This window comes from Periplaneta americana, chromosome 1 (genome assembly GCF_040183065.1).
Source record: "Periplaneta americana isolate PAMFEO1 chromosome 1, P.americana_PAMFEO1_priV1, whole genome shotgun sequence".
NCBI classification, from domain to species: Eukaryota; Metazoa; Arthropoda; class Insecta; order Blattodea; family Blattidae; genus Periplaneta; species Periplaneta americana.
In genome coordinates this window covers 88,356,321-88,369,430 of record NC_091117.1, presented here as the reverse complement: position 1 = coordinate 88,369,430, position 13,110 = coordinate 88,356,321, and the positions used below count along the sequence as shown (strand labels likewise).

Below are 13,110 nucleotides of genomic sequence, written 5' to 3'. Positions count from 1 at the left end.
GATCTATAAGATCCTTTTCTGATAACACTTTTTTGAGCACCAGTCAAAGTCTTTCACGCACCACTAGCCGTGTGTATGCTCCCGTTGCTTAGTAATACAGTACATGCATGTAGCAAATATGTTGGCAAAGAACGGAGGAAACTTCGAGCCAGCGCAAAGGAAAACGGTCGATCTGATTTCTCGGGAACTAGGAAGCACAAAGCCGTGCACGTCAGGTAGATTATGTTATTACGTGATTAAAGTATTTATTTACAACGAGGTTTATATATTCTCTGTCCGCCGTAAATCTGACTGAACACATTCTTGTAGAACGTGATAGAAGACCTGACAATATAATATGTACTATCTGCAGTGGGATGCGAAACCGTGACCTCGGAAAACAATTTCGCTAACAACCGCGTTACCGCCTTCGGCTGATGTGAATTTATGAATGGAAAAATATGATTTATTCATTATTACAACACGTTCAATACAAACACTGGATTGTATAATAAAATGAAGGTTAAGATTTGACATTAAACTAAATTAAATTACGTGCGTGGTATTGAACTTTAATGATAAAGGTTTCAGTTCTTTATGCTGTTCCTGGATGTGTTGATTATTTATTGAAAGAAATGATGGAGTAGCTATTTTCTTCCTGTCTCTACAAGCTTCTGTGGGCTTTGACTTCTCTTCATTCCTTTCATCATCATAACCATAAGTACGAACAATCTTCTTTTTTTCGTTTCCTTCAGCTATTGATTTCTGACGTTACTTTATAGTTCTCTTTGTTCTAACCTTCTGTCTATAAATCATAATATCATTTCGTTTTCCGCTTTTCTATAATTAATTTTTTTGGTGTTGCTCGTTTTTCATTAGTGACCCATTGCGCGAAAAGGGACCTAAAGTCGTAAAAGGAAATTTTACAGGAGAACAAAGTAACGAATTTGCGGTGTAAAAAACTGCATTTCTATGTTTTGAATCTTGCGCTACATGTAGGCTGTTTTACATGCTAAACTAGAACGTAATTTTACACAGTGCTTCTTATATACCTAAATCTTTCTTATAGTTGCTAAGAAAACAAATGAAAACTTTAATTGCATTTTTCTCGAAAAGTACATAATGTAATCAACATTAATTTAGTAATATATTAAAAACTAGAGCATCTAGAACCGTGAATTTTTTTTAATGCTTAGTATGTTATCCTCTTTTTGAAACCACAAAAAACAAAAAAATGAAAAATCCCACTTTAGGTCCCATTTCCTACTTAATGCTCTGCAAATTATCGAGCCATTATTTCCAATTACTGTATGCTTTACCAATTCAACTGAACATTTTCATTTATTTTTATAAATATTTGTTTCTTAAATAAAATTTCTTGTAATCATTATTAAAGATTTTAAATATTTAATTTATATTATGCTGTCATCGTTTAAGTTTAATTTCCAAATAATCTGCAGAGTACTTCCACTGTTTCATAAAATTTACTTTCATTTTCTCATACGCAATTTTAGCGCCCTCTTTATGAAAACCGTTCGGCTCGGTTCTGGGCCTATTAACCTCATACATTCATGGCGAGCGGCGCACTGCGTCGACAGCGACAATTTCGATCTATAACGCCAGAGAATCTCCCTCTAACTTACCTACGCACGTCTCGACTTCAGTCGGTTTTCACATGCGTGTTATTCATAGAATTTCCTTTTTATATCCTCAACTTTTCGGCTGGAATTTCAGTGACTTGTCATTCTAATTTAATGCACACACAACTGAAGTTACATTTGAAAGGACTAACACTAAATGTAACGACACATCTTGATATGTAAGAGATATATCACACTGCAAACTTTATCTTTAAGAACTTATCACACTATACACCGAAGTGGCAAGAAATCAGCTGACTGCAATTCGGCCCTCTCTCTCGGCCCAGACACGAATCGAACGTTCTCTATTAACACATTAATAATTTAATTTTTTAGCTTCAACATTTAGTTCTATGTCAACGTCTAAACATGAAGTTACTAATTTAAACTAGTTGGCTAGTTATCTACATTGAATAACTTTATGAAATTCATAATCTTCGGAGAGAAAGCTTAAGGTTGTATCTGGACTCTATATAGAACTTACATTAAACATGCATATCGAGATGTCAGGTTATCGCGATGTTATGCATCCATCAGGACAGATTAGGACATTATACTAAGAAAGAAAAATCATCCATGCTCTTAGCGAGATTCGGTTTTACGACTGCGAAGTCAATTTATTCGGCGATAAGTAGGCTATGTATGCTTGTATTAATACACAACATCTTTACGGCGTGATAGATTGTGGACACGTATGGCGACTCTAATATAATATTACTAGTTGAAATAATTTAAAAATAATTCTAAAGTGGCATATATACTAGTACCTAGCCACGTTAATTGTATTAATTAAGATTTAATCTCAATCTTAGTATTAATATTTTAAAATCATTAAGGGGGGTGACGGGTGAAATTTTGGCCATTTTCAGTCAAAATCGCATTCTCGTTTCCTTGTAAAAAGTGAATCACAATTCTCTTATTTATATGTTGAGCAAGTTTCAATGCTCTGCGGCGCTCGAGAGCATAAAAGTTACACAATATATAAATGGTTGCATCCTTGAACTTCAATTCCATGCAAATTTTAGAAGCTCTTTTCTCACACTTTTTTCAACACATTTTGTCAGGTTTGAAGTGGAAACGCTCTTACAATTTTGATGCTAGGAACATGAAATTTTTAATGCATGTTCTATATACTGTAATTAACAAAATAGCGCACGGGTCTTATGATTAAATGAATACCTTTTAAAATTAAAATAAAATATTTATAGTGAAAATGGAATTTTTTTTTTATTTTTAGATATATGCAGTGGTTATAAAATTTGTTCCTCCTTTTGTAGTGAAGATAAAGGAAAACTAATGTGTGATAATTTTTCTAAATGTGCCACTGGTCTTGCAAAAAAAATTCAAATATTGTACTGAAAGATTGAGCGACATATTTATTTTTTACTTGGTTATTTAACGACGTTGTATCAACTACGAGGTTATTTAGCGTCGATGGAATTAGAGCTAGTGATATATTTGGCGAGATGAGGCCGAGGATTCGCCATAGATTACCTGACATTTGCCTTATGGTTGGGAAAAATCCAACAAGGTAATCAGCCCAAGCGGGAATCGAACCCGCTCCCGAGCGCAACTCCGGATCGGTAGACAAGCGTCTTAACCGACCGAGCTACGTCGGTGGCTATATTTCATTTTGAAATAAGCAAATTTTTTTAAAGTTTTTGTTAATACCTCAGAAATTAATTGACTCACAGAAATGAAACTTCACTACATCATTATGTATCACATTGTGATTATGTGTACAAAAAACTCAAAAACGAGTTTGAAAAATGTAGAAAATAGAAATTTCAATCATCATTATTTCCCTTGTTGTATGAATGAATAAAGAAACACATGAATCACGATTAGATTTTGCTTAGACTACATAACAATTATACGAAAGTATATTTTGTAGAATACCAGCTGTTATTTTAAAATTGATTTAACTGGGTACGAGTCTACAACATGAGCAGGCCTATAATAGAGCTAATTGTTACTGTGATTAAGTATATTAAGTGGGACTGTGTTACGGTGGTGAAAGCTTCGGAGTGGAAAACGTATAAGCACTGGAGAGGAGTGTGTGTAAGAAATGATAATTTTTAATTTCACAAAATCATCAAAATAAATTTACGATGAAATTAAAACGAAATTTAATAAATGTTTATAATATATTGGTTAAACTGTGAACTATTGCAGTGTATTTTGATACTACATTATGCAATAGAATAAAAGTGTCTTTTAATGAAATTACAAAATAAATTTGAATATTTTTCAAATTAAGTTTCATAATTTAGAATAAAGTATTCTTGAGATTCATTAAATAAATGACATTAACATTCCAAAACGTAGTGGTCAATAGCATTTGTAATTTCTGCTGATTAAGTTTATATGTACTTGCATAAAACTTACAGTAGTGATAATTAAAAAATGTTCGAACAGTGTTTAATGGAAAGAAGGAAATGGAACTTAACGGGCAAATGAGCGTAGAGGAAATATAATTGGTGGGATCTAATTGGAAGGAATGCAGAGTTAAAAATTTTTGTAGAGGAATTTTTTATGAAGTTGTAAGTCATCTTCATGGTTGATTAATTACCAGTAAGTGCTATGATTAATTTTTAGATTCCTGATCCGTCACGGTTCCGAACAAAATGAATTGGCGAAGGGAAAATAGCGGAAGGCAAAGTGTAACGTGAGTGACCGTTTTCTCTCACCGGTAGTCAACATTACGAAATCCTTAGAATTTTTTACTTTAAATGTTTTACCCTTCTTACGTGTTCCATGTTCACTTTGAAATCGTACGCTCTTTCTGGCAAAATAACAAGGAAGTTAAATGTAAGAAAATAACGTAATCTTGGCTAACAGGATGTAGAACATGATGTACGAATCAAGTGCCTTTGAAAATAATACCTTTCTTGCAACTAAATATAGGCTCTATAGCAAAATGTAGCTACGAATAATGTTACCTTTGATTTGAAAACTTAAGTTTCAAATAAAAATCAATATTATTGCACTTATTGCGGAAAATTCTAATATAGATAGAAACTTTGTGTTTATTCGAGGAAATAAATTTAAGAATAGTGATTGTTGTTGAGGAATTAGACTCGGTATAATTATCAGTTCTGTATGAATGAGAGATAGTAAAAAAAAGGAACAGAATTAAAAATTCAAACTACATGGGTGAACTGGGTGAGATAGACCAAGTAATATAATTATTAAATATTTATTTCCTTAAGAATATACTAAGAGGTTATACTGCACATAATATACTTGAGATAACTTAAAATAGAACATTGTGAGAAGTGTTTAACTACCGCCCGAAAGACAGTATATCTCGTTGTTCCTGCAATAACTCCTATTTGCAAAATATAAATTTTTTTCAGTAAGAAGAGAAAACACAATTATTCATCCTATAGCAGCAGTATATAGGAGACTGTCAGTTCTTACATTTTCGAAACAAAGAAATATGACATATAAGTTAGCAGATTTTATTATTTGCTTTATCACTATTTAAGTTATTTAATAGAGCAAAAATCTGAAAATCGATAAATATGTCACATAGTAGTTATTGCAGGAACAACGACGATATATCCTAGATACTATGAGAAGGGCTGGAAAAATCTTAATAGACGTGACGGCTGATGATCATAATAATGTTGATTGTGGTGGTGGTGATGGTGGTAGAGATGGATGAATTCCTTATTTGTAAACTGAATATTAATATTTGTATTTGAATACGGAAGAAAAACGCAGGGAAACGGAGCATTTAACATAATTAAATCTACAGAATATCATACAATCACAGAAATCCTGAATTTTGACATTCAGTAATAAAAGCTTTATTGCAAGGGCAGAAATTTAACATTTCTGGCAAATACTTATTCTAAATTAAGCTTGTCGTTAAAAATTTTGTTTGCATTTTCGTAATTTCATCATAAATAAACATAGAATATGTCTTGCTTATAGGTTGTGAAAATTTGCGTTGTGCAGATCGGTAGGGTTGTCTTACTGTCATAATTTTGTCAGTGGAGGAAACGAATTGTTGGAATCTCATTAAAACATTAAACCTCTCTACAAAGTTTAGCAGTAGATGCTCGAACGTCCAGCTACATCACTGAAAAGAGCTCCCATGTAGTTGCCACAAACGTAAGCTATTGTAAAATGTTAATATCTTATTAATCTAATTATTAAAATATTAAATCCATAAAGTTTGAGGCATATTGATCTGAAGATATATATATATAAACGTTCAATATCTCTCATCAAACTGATTTTTCGGATAATCGCGAAGCTTCAATTTGAACATTTTAAAATTATGTTTTATTTAATGACGCTCGCAACTGCCGAGGTTATATCAGCGCCGCCGGTGTGCCGGAATTTTGTCTCGCAGAAATTCTTTTACATCCCAGTAAATCTACTGACATGAGCTTGTCGCATTTAAGCACACTTAAATGCCATCGACCCGAGCCGGGATCGAAGCCGCAACCTCGGGCACAGAAGGACAGGACTCTACCAACTGCGCCACCCAAATCGACTTCAATTTGAAGAATAATTGAAAATTCGTTTTGCATTTAAGACGTTTCAGTTCTAAACGTAATACTACAGGACTTGTTTTGCTTAAATTGGCGTAATGTTTAATCTATGCATTCACCAACAATATGATTTCACTTTAGGAATGCTTACTTACCGTTTCCGGGTAAGGCAGGAAGATTTGTTAATCCGTTTCAAATCCAGTTGTCACAATCTTCCACAAATATTATGCAAAATTTCTGGTCCAGTTACAATTTTTACACAATGTGATATCTCCTAGTGCCGTTGTTACACTTAACACTAATTGTGACTTTCAACAATATCCTAAACAAGGTCAATAACAGATCTCTTCTCAGATGCACTGTACCTTACTGTTAATTTATTATAAATTTACAGTGACTTAAACACTTGTAAACATCAGTAATTAAAAAAAAAAAATCTTCTTCACATGTCATGTCACTTTTATATTTATTTGTTTTTAGGCAATTCACTGTTTTAATTAGCCACTTATCACTTTAGAGAAGTCACACGTGTTTATTTCACTTATTACGTTCAAAATAACGGAAAATTCACTTCTCTTCCGAAGTCTTCAATGTAAACACGCAGTATACAATACAGATGTCAAAATACACGTAAGTTAACAATTCGTTGCACTGAGATACATGAAGTCCTCGAAGAGAAAATCCGGTGTAAAACTGTACACTTTCTTCATCCACAGTCCACTGAAGAGATATCCATTTTGAGTGTATTGTTGCCGGTGTGTGAGGTGCAATGGCTGTGCAGTGTCCGCTCTCTGGAGATGCTGCCGGTACGGAACACCTGCTACTACTGTCTCTACGCTGCGTCCTCGACCGACAACTTACCACCAAAAGTAGGCTACTGTGACTCCACTCCACCACGCATGCGCAAACCTCTACCATGCACATAATATATTTTTTAACAGCTCTTCTTCTATCATCATCTTCTTCTTTTGAATGCCGAAACATCTCGAGTCTTTTAAATTGCCGGATTATCTCAGCTTTAAAGGTTCTCATTCTTGCAGGGACAATCACGAAATGGAGATTTCTTGAGTTGTTTAAACACTTGTCCGTCAATAACCGCGCCTTTTGTATTGGAGAATTAACGGACAGTGAATATCAATTTAAGAAAGTGTTTCAAGCCATTCTTAATGTAGTTTATAAAATGCCAATGCCAGGTTTTGATGTTCCGACAACTACAGTCATCGGTTCGAAACTCTGATACATATTTTTTTCCAATGTACTGACCTGTGTTATATTAGTTGCATCGGCATCATATTTACCACACGTTAAGACAGATTCATCGTATGAATGACTACTGTTAGAGTAAAAGATTACTCTCTCGTTTGAATATTACGTATCTTAAGTTTTTCCATTTTGCCTAAAATGATTTCAATATGTTGTAATTGTACCGTATTCATGTAACATGAAAATCTCTGAGACTAGATGCTTAGTCATCAGAAATAATTTCTAATACGTATTATAAAATGTAAACAATTACAATAGATAATGGAAAATCTTATTTCGTTGAAGAAATAACTCTATAATTAGAGGAGGAAGACTGTGGTGAAGGCCAGGAAGAAGGTGATGAATGTATAAAGAAAGGGAGTAGTATGAAATAAGTAAAATGAAATAATATAAATAGGCTACAATAAATATGTATAAAGGGAGATAATGATGTAGAGCATAGATGTCCAATTGTAACAAGTACGAGATAACCCTTGGCGTAAGCAACCCGCAGCGCATATTCTTTAAGGTCGTTTTTCCTATTTTATATGCAAAGTTATTGACCTTAGCAGAGCATGCTTGATGTGCAATATCTCCTGATTGTATAAGTCAGTTATGCTCAAAATTGTAAAAGCCCCGATTACACGGATGATGCTGCACTGCATAACACACACAGTTTACGGACTGGGCTCCGCAACTACACTGCAGCACCGCCAGTGGCATAGTTCTTACACTCTTTCAAATACGGATATTAAACTGAATTTGAAAAAGGAAAGACTATACACTGCAATATCCAGTTATTACATTATTTATTATATTTAATATAGTTATGATATAATATCATAGATAATATCATTTTCATATTCCACCATATAGTCTACTGTGCGGTCTATTCAACATCTGCATTCTTTTCTGCAAGTAATCGGGAATATATTTCCAACGAATTTACTGCAATGCGCTAAAGATGCTCATTTGTTAATCGGGACCTATGTTTGGATTTAGTAACCTTCATTCTCGCACACATATGTCGAGGCGAAGGTAGCGAACATAGTGACAACGAATAAGCTCATCTTGTAATATTTCGTTTTGTTCATTTTTTTAATAATTCTATGCTTGTCAGGTCACATTCTCTGCATTTAGTACTGAATTCTACGTTACTTAGTAAATCAATTAACTCGTCCTGGAAATGCACTCTCACGGATTGTACTAAATTTATGAAAAGATTAACAAAAATGCTAATATCACTCTCCATACATCTAAAATCACTAAATCTATGTTCTGTGAATTCACATTTGAACTGTTGCAGTGCAGAGACATAATTAACTATATTTTGTTCAGGCACCATACATCTCTTTACAAGTTCACCATCCGTGAAGGGTTTTAGTGCCTTAGCTAGTTCCAAAACATAGACTCTGAATTGTTTGACTCTCTTCAATGTTTGGCCTTTCATGAAGTGCTTTCAATTCTTGAAGCTGTAGTGCACGTTGCACTCCTGAAAAATTATTTTATCAAAATATATATTTCTGCTGGAATAAAGTCACCACAATAACAATAACAATAGTAATAATAATAGGTCTAATAATAATAATAATAATAATAACGTTGGTATATGAAAATAGGCTATATTACAGAAAACAGCTTCTCTGTCACTTCGGCATGTTCTGGGTAGCAGAGCCTATAATGTAGTTTTATGTTGCTCAGTAGTATTCCTGACAGTACCTTACAATATAGTAATCACTTTCCGTTTTCACCAAACGTACAGTTACCCTGAAAAAGAATGAGACGATTCTTGGTCGTCAGAAGTTAAAGTTCTACAGCGCGGTTCACTCGATATCGACGTAGGGATACATAACATGACAGATAGTACAAGAATTGTTACAAGGACCACAACAAGGACAAGGACCAGAATAAGGATCACGAAGAAGACTGCCATTTAAGGCCAGGATTTCAAACATAGCTCGAGTCCCAAAATATCATTGCTTCACTGTACCGAATGGCAAATGCCTGCTAAGGGATCTACATTCTGGACTGCTGCTATCACTGTCTTGTCTCGGTAGCTCATATAGTAGCGTGCCGGTTCCATTGTATAACCGAAACGTCTCGTGTTCGATCCCAGGTAAAACTTTTTTTTATTGAGGTGTAATTAATTTGTTCAGAGTTCCTCGACTGTCTAATTTGTCGAAAAATATGGAATAATTTATGCCCAATTTCTGGGTCTTACAAGTGGGCTGAACCTCGTCAAAAAAAATAAATCTTACTTGGAAGTTAAAAGTATTCTTCCTCAAACAAAAATCATAAGAAACAAAAAGAGACCTGTTAACTTAAAATCTTGTCCACATGCCATCAGCTTCTATTACAGCTCTAAGTCGATCCGGCATGGATGTCACGAGATTGTGGAATAAGTTCTGATCCCCGGCGAGATCTTCCCAGGTGTCAACAACTTGATCCCACAATTCGTCTCGATTTCGAGGGCGTCGGTGTGCATAGGTGGCTATCCTTCTCTTTTTCAATTCCGCCCATAAATTTTCGATGACATTCAAATCAGGTGACTTCGGAGGCCAATTAATGATTTCGATCTCGGGTCTCCTTTGAAACCATCTTTGAATGCTTGCAGCATAGTGCACGGGATGGTTATCCTGCTGGAACAGCAATGTTACTTCGGGAAAACGTTCTCGGGCGGAGGCAAGGAATATATTTTCCAGAATGTGCTCGTAAGTTTCCGCATTAAACCGGCCATCGATGCGTTCTATAACGCCAGGTCCATCGTAAAACATCCACCCCCAACACGATATGCTAAAGCGCCCCGATCTTTCACGTCGGTGCACATAGCGCTGATCATGTCGGAGACCATCCTCACGATAGACACGCACAGGACCTTCGTAATCACTCGAGATGGTTGTTTCGTCGGAGAAAATTACATTTGTCCAATCGAAATCCACTCGATTGGTAGCGAAGGCAAGACGGTCGACAGCTTGTGCTTCCCCCATTATTTCCATTTGCGCAGCCCTCCGGCTCCTAATACCGCGGTTCCTCAACCTGCTGATCACAGTCTGTGAAGAGCCGGGAAAGTTAGATGCTGCTCTTATTTCGTTAGCAGTCAGAAAGGGGTCCTGTCGAACTGTCTCGAATAAAAGAGCATCCTCTTCCAATGAAGAAATCCGCGGACGCCCAGGAATAGGGCGATTTTCGACCTCCCCAAAATTTTGGTAACGATGAACCCATCTCGCGGCTGTACTTCCAGGAACACCGACCAAACGGCCAGCAAATCTAGCCCCATATCCAGCCTCAACTAGAGCTATAACTCGCTGTCTCATGTCACGTCGGTTCGCCATTACGATGAGAAATGAGAGATGACGATAATACTTTAGTGTAGACAATGACTATTTAACATGATATAGAATTATTGAAATAAGAGGCATCTTGCATAGTAAGAGTTAATAAATCAACCCTAAATTAAATATCTAAATAACAGGATATAACAGGAAGTCCAATTGTTGCGAAACTAATCAAATTAAATCTAATTACATTAAATAAACAAACCCCAAGTTATGACACCACATTGCTACAGCTAAATTGTATGTTATTAACATAAGCATTGAATAGGTCCGTGGTTGTGCGTTGGACGACAAAACCAAACATCGAAAGTTCGAATTTTGCCGAGGAATGTAACTTCTTGCTTTTTATAATGTAAATCAGACTTATAACTACAATCATTCATATTTCTTACATTATTTATTAATATTTATAGCCAACATTGAATTTGTAAAGAAAAGACTTTAGAAATCTCATATGGAATTTGTGATCTGTAGTGACATAAACATAGATTATCTCTCGGAACTTTTCCGTAAAAGTAAATTAAATTCACTCCTTGAAACTGGAAACCTTATTCGTAGGGTCATTTTCCCATAGCATACAAGCTGAAGTAACACAGCCATTGATAAACGTTTTGTACACAGAATTAGACTGAATTCCTATTCGACAGAACCTATAATCAATGGCTTGTCTGACCATGATAAACAAATCCTATGTGTTTCCAATGTCACTGAACAATTTCAAAATATTAATTTAAAAACTAAGAAAGGATCGTAATTGCTGTATCTAGTGATTATTTACATTTATGTCTACAAAATGAATCTTGGAAAAACATATATGATACTGGTACTACTGATATTAAGAGTAAATATATTGAATTTTTCACTTAATTTCATAATCACTTCAGTGGATGTTCTCCACTCAATGTTGTGAAAAAATTCAAAAGTTAAAACATGTAGATAACGCAGGGACTTCAAAATCTCATGTATTAAAAAGAAGAATCTATATGTAATTAATGAGTTGCAATGTAATGATCTTCATGTTCTTAAATACTGCAAGAAGTACAGTGTAATTTATCAAAAATTATGAAAGAGGGAAATAGAATATATGTGAGTAGAAAAGTACAAAATTCAGATAATGCAATTAAACCTATTCGTAATATTATTAAATTTAAACTTGTAGATATCCTAAGAAAGAAAATATTTTTTCATTAAAACCAATGATTATAAAGTAGAGGATCCCAAATCTATTGTAAATTCTTTTAACGTATTATAGTATATAGTACAGAAATATTATTGACAACTTAAACATTCAAGATTTTGCAAAAGATACTGCAATTGGTTACTTAACAGATGTATTTAATAATTATTATTAATATATGTAATTAGTCAATAACTGCAACAGTGCTTATACATTCAATCATAACATGAATAAAATTGAATGCAAACACTTAGATAAAATAGTTAAAATTAACTGCAGGGGTGAGAATGAAATAATCCAAAGCCATACTTTTAACAAAAATTGTTTTTTGCGAGTGCATTTCTTACACATATGAGAAAGCTATTAATAAATTATTGTAATAATTACTCAACAAATGACATAGCCTAAGGACTCTAAACCTTTGTAAAAGTTTGTCTATTATTATATATTTTTTAATTTCATTTTAATTGTTAGTTTTTAATATATATGCATTTACATTGTATATATGTGTGTGTGTGTGTATAAATGCATTCATTAGATTAACGTTTATAATATTATAACTTGTAATTTTGTATTGTTTGCGATCATTAACACTTAATCTCAGGACTTTGTAAAACTATATTTCAACGTGACTTAGCTATTTCAATGTTATTTAGACAAAAAAAAATTGCTGTGTAGACTAAGAATCGAACTCGCACTCTTCTACACAACACGCAGAAGTCTTACCGTCTGAGCTATGGAAATGACATGAAAGCTTTCGTTTCTGTGCGGAGTGTCGATCTAGTCCTGAAGGTCCATTGTCGATTTAACTACACGATTTATGTATATATTTATCTTTTATTTACGTAATATTATCATATTTTTTGCAGTTTTTTAATTGAATTTCGGAACGATGCTAGTAACAAACCAAATAGTCTGAATTTAAGTAACTCAATATACGTTATCTTGTGTATCAGTGCTCTGGTCTCCGATCATGCGCAGTGTCTTACATCTGAGACTTACGAATATTCAATCGTCTCATCCTTTTCCAGGGAAACTGTACAACAAAAATACTCTTCCTCCCACACTGTAAGGAATGATCGTTTGCTTACAGAAGGTTTTGACTGTGTCATTGTCCCGCACTGTTCGTGCGTTTTCTAAGTACTTGAACTGCCTTCTGCAGCCATCCGTCGAGCTTCGAACGTGGAACAGCACGCTCTACATTCGAAGGTTGTGATTACAGAGCGTAA

General features: G+C 34.3%; 1 protein-coding gene across 1 annotated transcript in view; it reads right to left on the bottom strand.

The window, feature by feature from the left end:
- The window catches only part of LOC138698005 (uncharacterized), a 279,462-nt gene extending 272,479 nt beyond the window's left edge, over positions 1–6,983 (bottom strand). Inside the window, exon 1 of the mRNA XM_069823682.1 lies at positions 6,283–6,983. The gene's annotated coding sequence lies outside the window, so the exon portion shown is untranslated. The remainder of the gene's footprint in view (positions 1–6,282) is intronic.
- Between the last annotated feature and the right edge of the window lie 6,127 nt (positions 6,984–13,110).